Genomic DNA, 19,246 nt, shown 5'->3' on the forward strand with positions numbered 1-19,246 from the left:
CTCCTTGCCTCTGCCCTGTGCCTGGCAGTCTGAAGCTCGAGGCCAGCGAAGCCCTGGTGTCAAGGCTGCTGCCACTTAGGGTGCTCTATCAGACTTAGGCCGGTTTGGCTGCACAGTCAAGAGCAGCTTCTCTGTTGCGTGATGTCCACACACACCAGGAAAGTGAACAAAGAGGTTTCAGAAAGGCAGGAATGAGGGGCGAGGGCTGGGGAGCTCCAGAAGGGCAGTGTCCATGGGAGCAGCTTTTCAGCCACTGGCCTTGGGTCTCAAAGGGAAGGCCACTGTGGAGGGCAGGTGGGAGGTGAGGACAATGGCCACCTCATCAGGAATGGGGACTGCCCTATCTCCTGGGGAACACGTCCTGGAAGCAGTGGGTTCCCTTTCCCTCAGTGGCTTCCTTTCCTGTTGCCTATGGAACTTGGCCCTGCCCGTGCCGGCCCTCACCATCTCAGTTTTCTCGAGGTAGAGATGATGCCCATATGAACCGAGCTCTGCTGCCACGATGGAGTTCTTCATAGGACTGGTTCTCCTCGAGCTCCCCAAGACGGCATCAGTGCCTTGGGGCCCCATGGTGTCCCTGGTAAACACTGCCCTTGGGGACCCATGTGTCTGGAAATGCCAAGCTGACTTGCACACTGGGCTCAGGTACTGTGTCACAGTCCAGGTCAGGGGGAGGCCAGCTGTGGTCTGTGAACACAGGGATCAGGGTCTCCCCAGCAGCCATGGGCACAGGCACCTGCTGTGGATGCCGCTGATTCTGAGCTCCTGACTGCAGTTGGAGGTGGTGTTTCCCACTGGGAGCCCTGAGCTGGGCCCCTGCGGACTCCCTCATCCTCTACTTCCACCTGGTATCAGGAGAAGCCTCTTGGACCCTCCTCAATTAATTAGTTTAAGTAAAACAGAGACAGCTCTGATAGAAGATGCAGGCTGACTCATGAGAAATGAAGAACATAATAAATTACAAATAGGAAGAATTAATATGAGGAAAGAAGAGAGGGAGGAGGGAAAGAGAGTGGTCACTGTATAATGTGCCACACAGGGACAGCACCAGCACCTCAGTCTGGAATGGGGGTTGCAAGAGAAACCTGGATGACTTCTCCTCTTGGCACCTGGTGTCACGGCACACGCACCTGTCATGTCTGCTAGGGAAGATGGTGCAGGGAAGTTGAGCCCTGGTCCTAAGCACAGAAGGCCAGTGCCTGAGTGGCAGGAGGCATCTTTCCAGCAGTTATTTGCTTACTGTGTGACCCAAGTCACCTCACTTTCAAGGATATTAGTGCACTCATGAATATTCAAATGCTACCCATTGTGATCTTGTTAAGACCCAGGGGCTTTCAAACTCAGCGTGATTTATTGACACGTTTAGAGTTTTCATTCTTGCAATGTAACACTGTTTTCTTCATGCCCTCCTCCTCCCTCTGCTACTTTTGAGGGGGGCTCTCCTTCCAGAGATGATCCCAGAGAACCCACATTGCTGCCTCCAGAGACACGCAGGGAAGCGTCTCTGGGGCCAGGAGCCTGCCTCTGTAAGAAGCCCAGGGGAGTCCCCAGGAGAAAACAGAAAAAGTGCCATCTCCTCATTTAGCAAAGACAAAAGTGTGTCCAAGGGAGGAGACATCAAAAGGCACTGGGTCACAAATCAGGCTAATGATCTAAGAGAATCCCAGACCCAAATCCCCACTGTGCCCGCACCACTCCCTGAAGTGCTCCAACCTCTGCCTATTGAAACCCACTCTTTGCAAGGTGCCTCTGAGAAAGAGGCATTTGTTATTCTACTTGTTCAAAGACTCCTCTGAAAAGCTTCCCTGCTTTGGTTTCTACACTTCTACTCAAAAGAGAGGGAGGAGGAGGAGAGAGAAGAGAAAAGGAGGCGAATGGAGGGATTAGTCACCTCTGGCAGGAAGGCTGCCTGGGAGAGGAGAGAGAGCCTGGTTGGGTCCCCCCTCCCGCCTGACCAGCCTTTCAGATGCATTTCACTTTAATGACTTAATCGCCTAATTAGCTGACTGGCCAGGGCAAGGGGCTCTTGCCTGCTGTGCCCCTCCCATTCCACTTACCTTTAAGCAATTAGGTGAGGATCCAGGGAGAGGGGAGCCCCCCTGGACCCAGAGATTCCCAGATAAAACACTGTGAGGAAGAACAACTAAAACAGACCCATTCAGCAGGAAATGCAAAGTGACTTTTATTTTAAATCCCAGCTTTGAAACCTGATGCTGAAGAGGGGCCGGGCAGCCGCCCGCCCTCTCCCTCCACAGCTAGGGCTTTCCAGTTTCCTCCTGTCGTGCGTTGCTTTTTGTTCTTTGAGAGCTTGCTGCTACTTTGAAGGGTTTGGTAATTGCTTTCCTTAACCTCCCTCTACAAACCTCTTTCTGCAAGTGTTACAAAAGCAAGATGCTGTAGGATAAGGACCGAGAAGTGGCTCCTCTATCCTTCTCTGCTGTGCACTTGAAGATTCTAGATGTAAAAAGTCCTACATTTAGCTCCAAGCGTGTTTCCCCCTGTTGGGAGTCCACAGAGGGCTAACATTCACGTGGGATTTGGGCGAGGGAATCCCAGGGTTTCCCCGTGCTCACCATCAGCCCTGAAGTCCCTGAGGTGGAGGGGAGGGGGCCAGGCTGTCCTCTGCTACAGGTGAACTCCAGAAAATGACATGGGGCAGCTCCAAGGCCAGGATCAAGGGGAAGCTGCAGGCACAGGGCCCAGGGCGCTGGAGAGTTTGGAAGGAGAGAGCTTGGCCAGGAGTCCTCTGCCATGCCTCCTGGCGCCTCCTCAGCACTCCCTCAGGTCTCCCAGCAAGCACGGGGGACTAGCTCTCTCCTGACCACTATGGACAGCTGGCTTCCTGGGGGAGGAAGCTGGGTGCCCCACACATGTGGGCAGTTCACTGTCTGGCCATAGAGAGGAGGGAGTGCCCAGTCTTCCTCCTCAGCTTCCTGAGGTCATAGCCTGGTTCTAGTGAAGGCCAGCAAGGTTCGGTTCATTAGAAAGTAGGACTTCTTTTTACTTTTTACTTACTGGTGATGAGCAGACAGCCATGAGCTCCCCTGACCACATATAATTTCCTGGGGCAGCTGCCCCACTTCCCTTAGGGCAGCCCCCGCATCTTGCATGTGCCAGATGCTTTCCTGAAGGAGTAGTTACTGCCTACAAGTCACAAGACTATTCCAGCAAGTTCCGGCCTAGAGTAGAAAGGCTCTCGGTCATGCTGCACCAAGTCCAGGCCTAGGGGACTGTGCCCAGAATGACTGAGCCACCAACATCCTCATGGCCCATGGCTAACACTCAGCCCAGCAGAGAGCTGCCATCTGCCTCATCACGGGGGACCTACGTTAAGCTGAACGTGGTTCACAAGATAGAAGGGTCTTCACAGGCAGGGGACCGAGCACCCAAGTGTGCCCAGCAGGAACCACGAGGATTCCAGGACCAAGACACTCACAGCACAGGAGGCGCGGGGCTAGGCATCCTTTCTCCACCAACACTATGGTGTCCCAACGTCCCCAGTGTGGCTGGAAACTAAGACTCTCCCAGTGATTTAGAAGTGTCATAGATCCCTGCACCCAAGGGAGCAGGAAAGAAAGCCAAATCATCACGTGCCAATCAAAAAAAAAAAAAAGGAACAAACCAATCTTTAAAAAGATTCAATAATCTTTTTTGTTCACCAAAAGGCCAGTTATTACCAATAATACAAATATGACTGAGATGGAATGTGGACAGTAACCATGTGGATATATTCTGGAAAGACGTATAAATATGCTACTTATCAAATCTAAAGTAAGCGACTGCATGCTCTTTGATAGCTCCAACACCAGGCAAGGAAGGAAGAGCTCACCTAAAGAAGATCTCATTGGAACTGGCTTATTTCACTTAGCATGGCAGTCTCAGTAGGATGAATTGGACCTAAGTTTCCTGTGGTCATACATGAATACACAACTAGTGGAACCCCACACCATGTACAACCACAAGAATGGGAAGTTATACTCCAGGTATGTACTGTCATGTGTATCTAAAGAGAACAGATTAAAAAAGAAGATATTACAAAATTATTGCTCTTTTCAGCCTATTTTACCCTAGAACAGTTCTAGCTTGTGCAGAACAGAGGCAAGGAAGATTTGACACCATCCCTCACAACTTTTTAAACAAGTCATGAGGAGTCACTTTATTTATTTGGTTACACACAATCAAACTTTTTTTCTTTTCTGAAATGATTTTTTTCTAGGGGACCAAATCAGCAAAACGTAGAACCCCATCTCTGATCTAGCAGGGAGAACGTTGCCTGCTCGTGCCCTGGACAGTCCCAGGTCCTCTTCCGTGTCATGGCTGCCTCTGTCCCTGCTGATGAGCTTCCCCTTGTAGTAAGTGTCACTCACACTGTTTCGTTCCCCTTAAAGTGTCTCCCAGGAAGAAGAGAGAAATCTCCTGTGTGGAAAACTCCGAGTATCTGTGTCACTATTCGAAGAGACATGCTGTGGCCCATACCCGTGATTCCTCAGGAGCACATGAGAGAAGTGGTGCTGGGGATGGAGTTGCTTCACGGTGCCTCAGACAGATAGACCGAGGTCAAGGCCAGCCCATGCGTCATGCTGAAAGCACAGAGTCTTATGAGATGGGGTGAGAACCACACTTACCCTCTGTGGCCTTCCTCCCAGGAACACATGACCCCCGTCACATCATGAGGGAAATATTAGACAAATCCCAGTTGAGGGGCACTTTATGAAATACTTAACTAGAAGTCCTCACACTATCAAGGTCATCAAAGGACACGTCTGAGAAACTATCATAGCCCAGAGGAGCAAAGGAGTCCTGGTGCTGAATAAAACGTGGGATCCTGGGAGAGAGAAAGAACGAGGTGGAAGCCAGGAAGCCCACCGCAGGGTGGCCTCGGAGTGGACAGTGCCTGTGCGCTGGCTTGCGAGGTTTGGCAAAGGCACCAGCAGTGTTGGCAGCGGGGAAGGCTGGTGTGGGTTGGGCGAAAACTGCTCTATGCTTCTAACTTGTCTGTAAGTCTGAAGCTGTTCTACACTCTCTCTCTCTCTCTCTTTTTTTTCTTCTCATATTTTCCTTGGTTCATGATACTCGTACATGATGGTGGGATTTGTCGTTACACATTCATATGTGCACACACAATAATAAGATTTGGCCATCCATTCTTAAAAATAATTAAATGTTAACGAGAATCTATCCAGGATAAATAACTCTCACATCAAGGCTGACCATTCTAGTTATTTTTCTATACTGTTGGCCAATGGTGTCATTAAACCTCCATTGACTAGGGAGTTCTGATTTCCTTATGCAAGTGCTTTAATATTTCCCCTAAAGGGGTTGGATGTGCACACAGATGCATGAGTGTGAGATCTTCTGCTGGCCACATGTTGACTCCTTGACATCTCCTCACAGTGTGACTCTTAGTTGGTGTCCCCCCAGCCCTGATTCTTTAAACCCCATGCACTCTTCAACATGTGCTGGTCAGACTCCATCCCCACCAACCTAATCAAGGTCAAGAGCAGAGGTCATGTGGCCAGGACTAGGGAGGACATCTCTGTCCTATTTGTCTTCAGCAGAGTCTTGGAAACATCCTTCCTTTGAGCCCTTGACTGTGCCATATTGGATGCCACAATCTGCTCATCTTCCTTCTACCTCCTGTCTACTGTTTCTCAAATATCTTGCTGGTTCTTTCACCATTTCAAATGTTTTACTTGCAAGATGGTGCTCCATTGTGTACCTCTAGCACACACCATCTCCTATCAAGACTCTTCCTTCCTTGGACTCTGAGCTGGATTCTGGCTTTTATTCTGGCCCCTTCCATCACATGACTTCAATATTCTCCAAACAGCAGCCGAGAGGCACTTTGCATATGTAAATGAGACTCTATGCTTTTGCCTTTTAAAACCTTCTATGGATTCCTACTGCTCGCAGACTAAAATCTGGAGTCCTTATCAAAGCCTCAGTCACCATACCAGGGTCTGTGGCCCACTTTCTCGCCTGCCACTGGCCTGTGTTCTTGCTTTGGTTATGTGCCTGCATTCCTCCCTGAACCATGATGTTGTATAGTTACAGTTCTGAGCTCCAGGGTCACCTCTTGTCTGAGGTTTCTCAACCATACCACCTAATAGGACTGTTCTCTAGCTCTCTGTCCCACCATCTGCCCTGCTTTATCTGCCCTTCAGACGACTTAAGTTCCAAGAAAGGACAGGCCGGGTCTGTCTCCCAATCAGCTGTACTCCAGTGCCAGGCAGATTAGTGGAATAGAGAAAGCATTTTATAAGTGACTCTCGAGTTCATGACCAAGTGAGTGAATCTTTCTCCATTTCAGTGTTCCTTAAGGTGTGTGCCTAATCGTCACCTTTTATAAAGTCACTGTCTGATATCTTACAAGGCTTCTCAGTCCACAACTCCTCTTCCCACCTTTTTATCCACTCTTCAGCTCTGGCTAAGTGTACCGGCATTGGGGGCTGGGATTTTTCTTGCAAGACCTATGAGGGTCCCCAGTCATCGCCCAGGGCTTTCCCTCAGTGCTCTCTGCCATCAGATGCCAAGACAGACCTTCCTTTGGCCGCCCCTGTTTCCACTTCCTCCTCAGTGTCCTAACTGCAGCCACGCCAACATTTTGTCTTTACGGGTGGGTGCGTGTGTGTCCCTCCTACCTCAGGAGGACACCTAAGATGACTCAAACCCTTTCTCCATTTCAGCTTTCAAGTTTCAACCCAGTGGATGGAAATCTGTTCCTTCAACTCACATCCCAGGCCCAGTCCACGGGGGCCTTTTTCCCTCCAGCCCCTGTTCCGAGCCTTGTCCTGCGGAGCCAGAAGCCCACCCAGCCACGAGGACTCCCTGCCTCCCCAGAAGTGTCCTTTGGCCCCATCTCCACTCCCTCCACCTGGCCCCACGGCCACCACCGTTCCTCAGACTCTTATTTAGACTGTTGAGAGGATCCCATCCCATCCACTGACCACCCTTAAGTGCTGATTTCCAGGGCCCTCCCCAGGCTGACTGGCATGGGCTCTTGGCTCTTCATTAGCCTCTTCATCCTTTTCCATTTCCCATCTGTGAAACGTGCGCTTCTCAAAACCCCAGCACGGGCTGACCTGCCCTACTCATGATCCCAGCCTCCCCAGGACCCTGACCTCTCACCTCTCCAGTCGGGGCCCTGGACCCCACCAGGTCCCTACTCATGCACCCACAGTCGTGCCACGGGACATCCCTCCTGGCGTCTCCGTAGAGGGAACCCTGTGCTCCTGGGTGGCAGAGACGCACCTGCAATCCCTCCGTGAAGCTCTTGTCTCAGGCCAGCATGGTCCCTCAGCCCTGGGCTCCTAGGGATGCACTCTTTGCCCCCTTGACCCTTCATCTTCCTTCTGAAGAGTATTGTATCTTCATCTCATCTTTTTATCTTTTCTACTAAGAAACTGTGGTCTTCAAGTCAGAGGGCACCTCTCCCTCATCACATGAGAGCCTCTGGATAGGTGTTGGCTGCATTAATACCTATAATCTGGTGGCCAGTGGACACACAGGCTGTGTGTGTGCTGTTGGAGGACTTCATTGTACTGATAGACCCATCATCTTAGCAGACAAGTAGGTAATATGAGGTACTGATTATTTTTTCTGATGTGCTAAGTTTTAGAAATTGGACACCAAATGGTCAATGAAGCCGGAGAGGCTCTGAGGCATGGTCACAACAGGTGACCACGACAGCTAGTGAGGCCTTCCCAGCAGTGGGCAGGGGTGAGGAAGCTCAGGGAAGACTCACAGTGACCAGCCACTAGATCACGGGCACCAGACAGACTCATGCAGATGTGGGTCTGGGGTCTTCTCTGCTGTCTAAAGGTGGAGAAGCCAGTCTGTCATTGGGGTTCCATTAGCATTTGCAAGGACAATTTTGTCCTCGAGTTCCCTAGGACTTGGAGAATTGGCTTCACAGCTGGAGGGCAGCTGAGGACACTTTGAGATGAAAACAAGTACGAGTGGATTAGGGTGACCTATACTGATCTCAGAAGGAGACATTCTCCAATGTGAACAGCACCTCTGTGTCCGGTCCTGGAAGAGGACACCTCCTCCAGCCCCCACATGCCCCGCCTTGCTGGGAGCAGGCTTGGTGGGAGCAGGCAAGCTAAATGAAGTTTTTCTTCTGCGAGGCGCTGGGGTGACACCGCTGAAGTCGGCTCCTCTTTGTTCCATTGAAACATGAAGGCCCACCCCTGTTGGAGGGTCTAATATCCGATGTGAAACAAGGGGCGCATGCATTGTGCCTGTTGCCAGTTAGAAGCCTTCAATGCCTTTCCAGGGCTACACGGTGCGTGAGGCGATCCCGTTTCCCCCATGACCACGGGAGCGGGAACTCAGGTAATTCAACGTGAGAAGCCAGAGGCGGGGCTGGGGGACGCTTTCCGCTCAGCTGCTTTCCCCAGGCAGCTGTCCAGCTGTGGCACCCCAGGAGGACAGTGGGGATCACACAAAGGCTGGACGCACCTCGGAGCACACGGGGCTGGTTGTCAGGATCCAGCAAGCCAGCCATGTCCCACTCAAGTGTCACCACTTCCCGTCAGCTTGCAAAGCTCCAGTGGGTGGGGCCCTCTGTCACCAGGACATGCTTTATGCTCCAGGGCTCCATTGTCCAGGGGCAGATGTAGTAGCCCCTGGGGCGTGGCCGGGTGTCCAAAAGTGTACAAGAAAGAGGGCAGGAAGGGGGCGGGCAGAGAAGGGAGGCCAAGCGGCACTGGGACAAGTGAGTCATTGCAGAAGAGGAGTTCCCTCTGTGCTCTGCGCTGGCCCTTTGGATGACATTTTATTTACTAGTTCTGGTCTTGGGTATCAGCTCTACATTTTGAAGATGGAAATAGCCTGAGAACTCTGCTGAAGGTGTTAAGATCACTAGCTCTGGAATTCAGAGCTCCAAACTTGCCACACAGAATCAGATCCCACACCCACGTCCAAGAGTCATGAAAAACCAGGGAACTACACCTGCCCGTGAGGGCCCCAAGGAAGGCTGAGGGCCTGGAGCTACCGATCTGAGCAAATGAACCTTCAGATCTGCAGATGGCTTGTGAGTGGCCCATCACCTGTTTTGTTGGGTTATGTTGGGTTTTAATATAAATAACTATGTTTGACATTTCAATTTAGTTCTTACAGCTTTTAATACATTTTTATACTGTACTCTTCTGCAGATAATTTACTTCCCAGTGTTTCTTTATAATAAAAACTATGATGGGAAAAAATGTTCTCATTTATGTGTAAATTCCGTTAACAGTGCAATTTGCATAATCATTTTCCCCCAATGCCATTGTTTTTAAGTTGGCATTTTTAAATTGTAAAAGTGATCAACTATATTTCTTCTAAAAAATCCATTAAGTCAGAACGTGATCTGACTTAGTCGTTCTTTTCAAATCAAATGCCACAGAAAGAGCTCAAAACGATGAGAAAGGAATGGAGAAGGCAGTCTCAGCATGATCACTTACTCAAATTTGGAAATGCGTGCATTGACGGTGCTCAGCACCAGGTCTGTGGAGTCAGTGTCACAGTCTTGGAATCCTGTTCGCCCCACTCTCCTTAAGGGACTGCAGGTCAGAGAGGCCCCTGTCCAAATGGCAATGTCCCAGGGTGCATGCTGTTTCCAAACAACAAGTTTAAAGACGTTTTGTGGCCTATCCTTCCCTCTGGTCTAAATGTGTTCTGATAGCTTCTCCTAGCTGTCCCCACTGTGGGTGTCCTGGGCTCCCATACTTGCCCGGGCATCTGATGGCAGCCACTGCCTGTCTGGAGGACAGCAGATCTTGGAATGCTTAAGGTGAGAGGTGGAGACCTGGTGCTGAGGTCCCTCGTCAGCCTCTAGCAGCCCCTAGACAGACTTGGTCACTGCTCCCTCATTGCTCAGTAACTGTGGAGGGACATCGCCCTCTGAACCCCGAGGACAGCCAGCAAGAGTGAAAACAGAAGAGTGACTTGCACAGTCTCAGTCTTGTTTTAACCTGGACTCCACCTTCGTTATCGATCACCTCACTGATGTACTCTTAAGGGACTTCTCCAGGGAAATCAGTGACGGCGCCTTGGCATACCTTGTTGACGGCCAGCGCTGCGGGCGTTCGCTGCCACTTCCCATGTAGGTGGCAGGCTGGGTTGGGCTGTGGCTCCTGGAGGGTAGAGGGGCATTTGTCAGGAGAACACCACTGTGGACGGCTTGAATTCAAAGTTCCCAAGTGGTATTTTTAAAAGACAAACAGACCTGCTTTCTGATATTGTTAATATGAGATGTCAGCCAGGAGCTGGATTTTAGGGCTGAACACAATCACTTGTTCCTGTTTGACTTGACATATCACAGCTGGGAGCCAAATTTGGTGGAGAAAACCAAATTTCGTGTCGTCCTGCCTGACATGAAGTCAGAATGGTTTGTTTATGGAATCTGTTTGAAATGTGCAGTTCTTGTTTTCACTTGTTGTACATCGGAAGCCGAGGTTCACGTGGTGTAGCTCAGAAAACCAAATAAGAGAAAGCCAAGCAGAAAGCACACACTGCGAATCCTCCACAGAATCCTGAATATTTATAGTCTCCACAACTCTTTCGCAAAACTGCCAGAAAATGATGTGATCTCATGCTCTCCCATGAAAACAGGAAGATGAAGCCCGTTGGGCTGCAGATCTAGAGTTGGTTTTTTTTCCTTTTCTTTTCTTTTCTTTTTTTTTAGAATGGCAGCCTAAAACAGTACCTTGAAGGAGGCTGACAGTGCTTTTCACATTTTAAAAAAGTGATACACTTCCTCAGGTAGGAGTGTTAAAGGCGACCTACTTGTTAAAGTTCACACGTGCCTTGGTAGACATTGCTTTGTTTGGTTTTGCTTTCGTTTTATTTTTTTATTTGCTTCTTTGTTGTGGTTGCTGTTGTGTTTGTTTTTTTTTTTTTTTTGAGGTGGGAGTGAATTTAGTTGTTCTCAGTATTAAGTAACAAAGTCACAGCCATGTCTGGGTGCTGTAGCACAGACGGGGCTGTTGTTCTACAGAGTCGGCAATGAGCCTATTGTCTCTGAACAAGTTTTCTGTCTAACTACCTATTTGAAAGGTACACACAGCAGTGTTGGAGCAGTGGCACCAGCCCTGGCAGAGAGTATCCCCAAAGAAGGACCAGTCCCAACAGTGTAACAAAGGCTGTGTCACCTGATGGTGCTTTGGCCTGGCTCCCACGTCCCTCTGATCAGAGCTTGTCCCCTGGGGATCAGGAAAGCAGCCACAGGAGAGTGACTGGTGTGGTGGAAAGATGGGAAGGCCACCTTAATGGCGCCTGAGGTCAGGGCAGAGGAAGGGAAGCAGGCTGGAGATGGAGGGCACGTGGTGTCCACCTCTGTGACAGTGGGCTGTGCTCTGTGTGGGACATGGCAGCGGGAATGGCCAAAGGAGCTGGAGACCAGCTTCTCAGTGTAGGGAGAGTCACAGAAGCAGGGGCCTCTGGAAACAGGGCAGGGGCCCACGGAGGACAAACACCAGCCTGCTCTGATGGTGTTGACTGGGACGTCCCCTGGCCAGCTCCCAAGCCCCTCAGCCCACAGTGCTCTGAAGGGAGCTCGGTTCAGCCTCTTTGATCGTCAGCCTGGGTAGTTGCAAGCTGGCAACTGGTTGATTTATGACGTCCAGGCGGTCACGTCTGGTCTCATAGAGCTATTAGAAAGGACAGAAATAGGATGCCTAGATGTCGACTCAACCCATGTCAGGAGAGGATGGGCGAAGGGAAATGGAATACTTCAAATTTAGGAAAAATTTATGGTTATAAGACCCCAAATCAGATTCTACTTTGTGATACTCAGCACACTAACAGATATTTTAGTAGTCAATTTTCGCTTAGACACTTGATCTATTCAGTATTTCAATGACTTCATTGCTTCATAATGAAATTAGGGATGCCCTATGAGAGCCATGTCATTTTTGAATGTTATGAATGATTGAGAAAAAAAACAAGTAAATCTGAAACCGATAATAATTTTTACACCTTTTAAAATGGTCTTTGAATGATGATCTTAATCAAAAACAAATTTTAGATACTTTTTTTTAACTTAACCAAGGATATTTGGAAAAATGATTATTAAAAATGCTCATTGATGAAAGCAAGAAAGGAAGAGCTATGTTTTCTATAGCAAGAAAAAGAAGATCCCTTATTCCCCTTCCCTTCCCAAATGTCTCAAGCAAAACTTGATTTCTTCTGGTGGATACCAACAACCTAAAACATCTAATGTTATTTTGAAAAGAAAAAAATTAAAGTAAAAATGTTGAAGAATTTGTAGTGGTCGTAAGGTATCAATGTAGTCAGGCAGATTGAAGAGTTTTTTCTTCAATGTCTCTTTGATTCTCCCCTTTTAACTTTATCTGCGTGCTCTCAGTTTGGAGCCTGGCTTTCTTCCCTTGTATCGTGTTTGCTCTGAGTGCTTTCCTGGGACGCAGGGGTTGGGGGACCCAAGAGCCCCAGAGAAGCCCAGATGGCTGGGTTCTCTGCAAGTCTGCCCTGGTCTGACTCCTGCCCATCTGCCTTCTCTATCAGGCCTTTATGAGTTGCCCTGTCTGAATCTGGTGCCACTGCCTCCCTCTGGATGGAGGGGCTCAAGGTTGGCATCTGGCATGGATCAGGGAGGTGCTGGAATTCTGGGTGGGCTCAGTCAGCAGGCAGGTACTAGGCAATCTCCCAACCTCCCAGCTTCCACAGCCCCTTTTTGGGCATAGGAGATGCTCAGCCCTGCCGACTGCAGGGTTTAGGTCAGTCCACATCCCCTGTCAGGGACCCAAAGGTCCCAGGGATCTGAGGCTTTCCATGGAGTCAGGGGAGAGGCTGGGCAGATTAGCCAGCTCCAAAGGCCTCGTCCTGGAGATGTGAAATCTGGAGACTCTGGATTCAGGAAGCTAACAAATCTGATCTCTGCACCCTTCCTTTGCATGGCTCCTTTCTGGATATTAGGGAGTTGACTCAGAAATGCTTGTCTCAGGATTTTATGACACTACCAGATGTAATTATTTTGTCATCTTTACCTTAAAATAGGTCCCAGCTCACAAGCTATGGGGCACACAAAGCCTGGTCTTCTCATGAGCTGAGTGGGGTTTGTCCCAACAGGGGAACCAGGAATCTCTTAGGATCAGGGGAGTTCAGAGCATTACAGAGGCATGCTCCACATGGAGTTTCCCTGGGCGGACAGGGGAATGTGCTGGGTGCTTTCACTGCTCCCACCACACACACAGCGACACCTGGGAGAGAAGCCAGATAGCCTGGCGTCTAATTCTTTTTGCTTTTGAATTCTGAGCTCTGCTGAGTAGTCGAACCAAACAATGAAGAAGGTGAAGGCCCACCACAACCTCTGGTCTTCTGCAGGGCAAGATACCTGTCTCTCCCGCTCCAAGCAGCATCAGACAACATCCAACCAAGTAGCCCTACCTAGTTCCTGCCTCCCCACCCAACAACCACCCTATGCAGTCAGCCCCCAGATCACGCTTTTACCCATTGACCAGAGTGCTCAAGGCTGCATCAGGTCCTTCAAAACGTGGGATTGACCCTGGAGATACACATCAATTTGGAAATTAAGACAAAAACAAACCAAAATAAATTTATGTGCATATGTGTCTCAAATGGAAAGTCTTGGGCATATGAAATCATGAGATCGCCCCTCTGTACTTGGAGCCTGGGTGGTGGTGAGCTTGTCTGTGCACCAGCTTTCCTGACAGGTGGGGTGTGATCTTGGTTTTCTCCAATCCCTTTCACGGCAGGTCTCAAGCCACCATTTGTTTGAGCACAGCCTTGAAAACTGAAAATTGCTGACTATGTAGCCATCTCCTGAGCCTGTTGGGCTGGTGTCAGCCTCCTCCTGAATTTGTCACTGAATATGAGGTGGAGGAAGCATCTGGAAGGGTCCAGGCACCCCATAAAGGGCACAGTGTGGTGTCCTCGAGTCTTCTTCAGCTCCCAGGTGGGACCACCATGGAGATAGGAGGGACAGCTGGAACTGCTTCCTTCACTCCTGCCAGCCCTCCCAGCAGCTATGATGGCCAGGCACCTCAGAAGAGGGGTTCCTGGTGTAGCCACGGGCCCACCTCTAGGGTTCTTGGGGCACAGCCGTGGAGATGGCGTAGTTCTTTCTCAAGCCATGGTCTCAGACACAGGGGTTCTTCAGGTGTACAGGTGGGGCCTCCTGCCCCATCATGGCCAGGGGGACCAGGGCTGCTGCTCCTGGATGACCCCAGCTACATTCCTGTCACATGTGGCCAATGTGATCCCTGCCGAGGAAGCAAGCAGGAAGAAGAACACACTATTAGTCCGTATGTCTTGTATGAATATTTAATTGGGGAACCAATGAAAGCTGGGACTAACTCCAGGGCTGAGCCTCCTCAGCTGGTGTTTACACACGTTTATACTCATTTACATAATTGCTGGTATCTCTTGTAATCTGCATCTTCTTCTACACGTCTATCACTTGGACTGCCTATTACCCACATTCTCAACACAGTGTTCCTTTGAGGATAAATATTTGCACCTCAGATTTTTCAAACCTACTGCCCATGCAATTCAATGGCTAGAATGGATTTAGGCTCCAGAAATTCTAAAATAAGACTCAGAAAATATCGGTAGGTTGGAGTCCCTTGAATTCTGAATGAGCATTTAAATAATTCTAATTTAAAACTGTTCAGGAATGGCATTAGAATTCAGAGACAGTGCAGGTCTATTTGGTGAGAATATTTAGGATGCTTCAACTGATAACCTGTGGCAGATTTACTTTCATTAGTTTCTGTGATGTAAATTTAATTAAAAGGAGAAAGAGGTTGGTTCTCTGGCTTGTTTATGTGTTTGTTTACTTTTATAAATAGGTCATGGTTGGAAGTCTAGAAATATTTATTCTAGCTGGATTGTTTTACTTTGGAGCTGGTCTAATATGCTAACTCTAATGGTGATTTAAGTTACCCATATGAATCTGTATATGTGCCCTTAGAACATAAAAGACATGTGGCTTTTTCTTTACTATTTTTTTCTTAATTGTCATAAAAATCAATCAATACATAAACATCACAAAATATCAGATATATTTGCATTGATTCAGATGCATTTGGAGACAAATAAAAACAACACTGAAATTCTCATTGGTGAGGTTGACCTGTTGCTTTCTGGAAGCAAAGTTCTTGGTCAAACTCAGATGAGTCCAGGCACTGTGTGCTCTGGAGCCTGACCCTGTGCCACCTGCCCAGGCCTGCAGAGAGATGCTGGGTGTGTTGGCTGGGCACATCTACTCGGCTCCTCCGGCTCCTCCTCCTGAATCTGCAAACAGCTGTTGTCAGGCTACTTTGGAGTCACAATTCAAGTATTTGAGTTGGTTTCGAAGACTCCAGTGGACATCCATGATGACCCACAGTGTCTTCAACGTGCGGGCTGGGCTGTCGAATGAGCAGTAAGTCCTTGAGAGCAGAGTCCAGGGCAGCCAGGGAGGGCCACGTGGGTCCTCTTGCATTTACATCATGCCTGGGAAAGCGCCTTCCCTTGTGCTTCTTTCTGGAAAGAAATGATCTTAATTATTTTTTAGATTTTTCGAAACAATTCTTTTTTTCTTTTTTTTTTTTTTCCCAAAATGAATTCTTATGGCTAAATAGCTGTGTCCACAAACCTAGAGTACATCCCCCTTGGTTCACCCTCCCTCTCCTCCACATGGCCTTGGCATTGGGGAACGCTGACCACCAGGAAGGTGGGCTGTGTGCTCACTTTCCTTGTACCCCAAAGGCAACCCAGAGGGACCCTCAGGGGACGGAGCTGGCCTGCCTTCCTCAGGCTCTCCCACCACCAGGGGGCAGAAGCGCCCCCAGACCATGCCCCAGGAGGAGGGCACAAGAGGCCAGCACAAACTCCTCCAAGGGACTTGGTATGGGGGTGGAGATTAGGGGAGCAATTTGGTGGAAGTATTCTGTTTTATTCCAAAATACACCAATAGGGAAACTATGAGTTATTGGGAAACTGGTCCTCCTTGTATGGAGGCTTTTTTAAGAAAACAAACAAAAATATCTATATTTAGAAATGTGAATTGCCTTTAAAATATTTCTTTTTCTTGAGAGGCAAATAATCAGCACCGATGTGGCCATCTTACATTTGCCATTTTACTTTTTAAACCAGATTACTATGCAAAATGTCAATCAACTCTGACCCAGGGTGTGGAGGCCTTCCTCTATCAAGGGCCATCCTGTCCGTGCCGGGGTGGGCCAGGGGCATGTGCTGCCAGGACACAACCTGCTGCTATTCTCCGGCCCCAAGTTCATGCACAGTGCATAAAGGGGACTTTGCAGAGGGTTTTCTGGGGAACCAGGTCTGAGTGCCGAGAGCCCACTTAATTGTTAACTCGTTGCCTACACGGAGCATCTGTTGACATTAGTAATGTAATTGCGGTGATAATGAGCTCACTGACTTAGTATCCATGGAATAATCAGTGAGGACATCGCGTTCGTCTTGCTTTACTTGACAGCCCGTCTCCCACGCTGAATAGACCACGTCAGAGCAGACCATGGTTTCAAAGAAACAGGCAGCATAAACCTCTCCTCGACCCTTTTCCTTCTGAAGCGCTGGGCGGGCTCTCACTGGGGACTATGACCCTGCCCATCATTTTCCCAGGAGTATACACAGTGACCTGCCTGTCCTGCCTTCACCTCTCTGCTGCCTGACAAGTTCAACTGGCCCTGAGACTGAAGAGCAGAGCATGCAGAGGCTGCAGGTAAACTTGAGCTTTAAGTGGGAAGGGAGTGGGACGGGAGCTGACCAGAGAGGACTCTGTGGCCCAGGCCATGCCGCTCACCCCGCACTCTCCCTACAGGACCCAGCTTAGAAGACAGAACGCAGACTTTCTTTAGTGGGTGAGGATCACGTTGATGACAGCTGGCCCCCGGCACAGCTGTGTCTTCCTGGGATGAACAGAGTGGGAGGTGAGAAGGCCGAGTTCAATCAACTGATGTAGAAAATCGTATTGGACACACTTTATTTTCCTTTTCCCTCTCTCCAAACCCATCTGAGCTGATTCCTCTGCCCTGGATTCTCCGACCCCGAAAAGCCAGGGTCCTTGACCTCAGGGGAGCTGAGGCTCGGGGGGACCCAGTCCCAGGGGAGAATGGCAGAGCTACCAGCTCCTCCCACCACAGCCTTGAGGGAGTCGACCTTCCTGGCCTTCTGTCCAGGAGTGCTTCCTGACCTGGCAGCTCCAGGGGACGCGGACACACATCTGCTTTCCTTAACACTAATCGCTCTGGGAACCAGATTGATCTCATCTAAGTGTAACCCAGCCCAACGTGTATGACCTGGGTTTTCATCCACTTCCCCCACCTCAGCAGCACACGCGCACACAGGGAGAAGGGAAGACCTGCAGGAAGGCCTCATCTTCCGTAGCCACCTCCAGGTCCTCGCTGGCCTGTGCCTGCAGCAGGGGCGGGGCTGAAAGCCAGGGGCTTTATCTTTCTTCCCACCCAGACCTGAGACATGGCTGAGCCACAGCCGCACAGCTAGTCAGAGTCCTGCGTTCTGCCGCTCCCATCTGGTCCCTATCTGCTCATTCAGGACCACGGGAGACATTTCTGTGTGTTCCCACAAACAGGGAGACACGGTGCGGCAAAGGTGAGCCTCAGACCACAGACACAGCTGTGGCTGTTCTGCGGAGACTGACCCACTGTGTGTGCACGTGTGTTAGCGGGAAGATGCTGTGAGACTGTCAGCACAGGGTTGAAAGCCACCACTGCTCCTGGTGAACAGCACCTTCAGCACTAGTGCCTTGCCACAGTTCCAGAGCAGGAAGACTCTGAAAGTCCTCTTCAGCACGAAGGACAGGCAGGCCATAGGGACAGCCCAAGGGGACAGGGAGAGACTGAAACTAGCAGGGTCGCAGGCCCTCCAACCTCCACAGACAGCAGAGGAGGGGCTCCTCTGACATAGAGGTAGGTGCCCCAGTCCCCAGGGGCCGCCCCACGCCTCCCAATGGCAGTCCATCCATCTTTCAGCCGGGGCCGCTGACACCTGAGCAGTTCTGAATGCGCACTGAGGACTTCTGCTCCCCACTTCCGCTACCCTACCCGCAGGGGTGGCTCACAGTCGCAGGGCAGGAGGGGGCACATTACATTCTCCACACATCTTCCCTTCACATTATTATTACAGTAAAATACATTTAAAACACAAATTAGAGCTTGAATAATTTCCTGAAGGTTTTGAGATTCACTAATGAAATTGGAGATTGACTTAGGGGCAGAGGTGATTAGAATGTATGCCTGCTTTAAACTCTTGCAATATTTATAAACTCTTGGTAGATTAACTGCATGATTCCTCATTCAGATCACTTTCTCCCCCGACAGGGTGGAAAATGTGACTGTGAAAATCAGTAGTTCAAAGTGGAGCCAGTTCCAGGTGTGCTGTGACCTCTTCTCACAGTGCATTAAGACCAGGGAAATTCAGAGCAGACATGCAGGTGTCAACATTTATCTTCAAATGCAGCAATAAGTGTTGATTTTAAAAAGACGAAAAAAAAGAGAGAGAGAGAGCACACATGTAAATTTCACCTGTTGACCAGAGTTTGAGAGAAGGGAGAATTCATAATAATGCTCACAGAAAATGACACCTGCAGGAGGCCAGGGCACATCAGGTGCACAAGCTCAAAGCAAGAACTAAAGGCCAAATGGAAGTAATATTAAGGCTGTGGACATAACCGAGTTCCTGAAGGTAAGAGGTTGCTGACATGCTAGTGACCTGCCCGGCTAACCCCACACAGGCTTTAAAGACACTGCTGGAAGCAGGGACAAAAATACAGGGTGATTCCCAGCCTGTTTGTGTCTTTGTGTGACACCACCACTCGGCTCAAGTGGGGTCATTATTCCAACAGCAGTGCCCTGCCTGGGCTACCGGCAACACGTGTCCATCACAACGTTGTTTCTAACTCTTCATGCACATGAACACAAATACTTTAAGGGTAACAGGATAAAAAGTCTTTCAACCAAAAGGATGATTACCGCACGGACCAACACGGAGAGGAACCCCGGTTTAATTAGAGCCATTAGCCCTTGCTCCCCTCTGTTGGTTTAGTCAAACGGAATTCTTCAAGTGCTTAGGTTTTAAACAGATGTCTTGCAGAGCGTGGCTACCGACATGGCCCCTGGTTCCTGTGCTCTCCTGTTGGAGCCACTGTGAATTCTGGAAGGGAGGGGCAGGAAGACACTCCTTACTATCTTGTCCCTCAGGGATGGATGGATGCGTTGGGCAGGGTCAAGGCCAACAGAAGAGACACAGAAGG

The sequence above is a fragment of the Marmota flaviventris genome, chromosome 5 (genome assembly GCF_047511675.1).
Source record: "Marmota flaviventris isolate mMarFla1 chromosome 5, mMarFla1.hap1, whole genome shotgun sequence".
Lineage (NCBI taxonomy): Eukaryota > Metazoa > Chordata > Mammalia > Rodentia > Sciuridae > Marmota > Marmota flaviventris.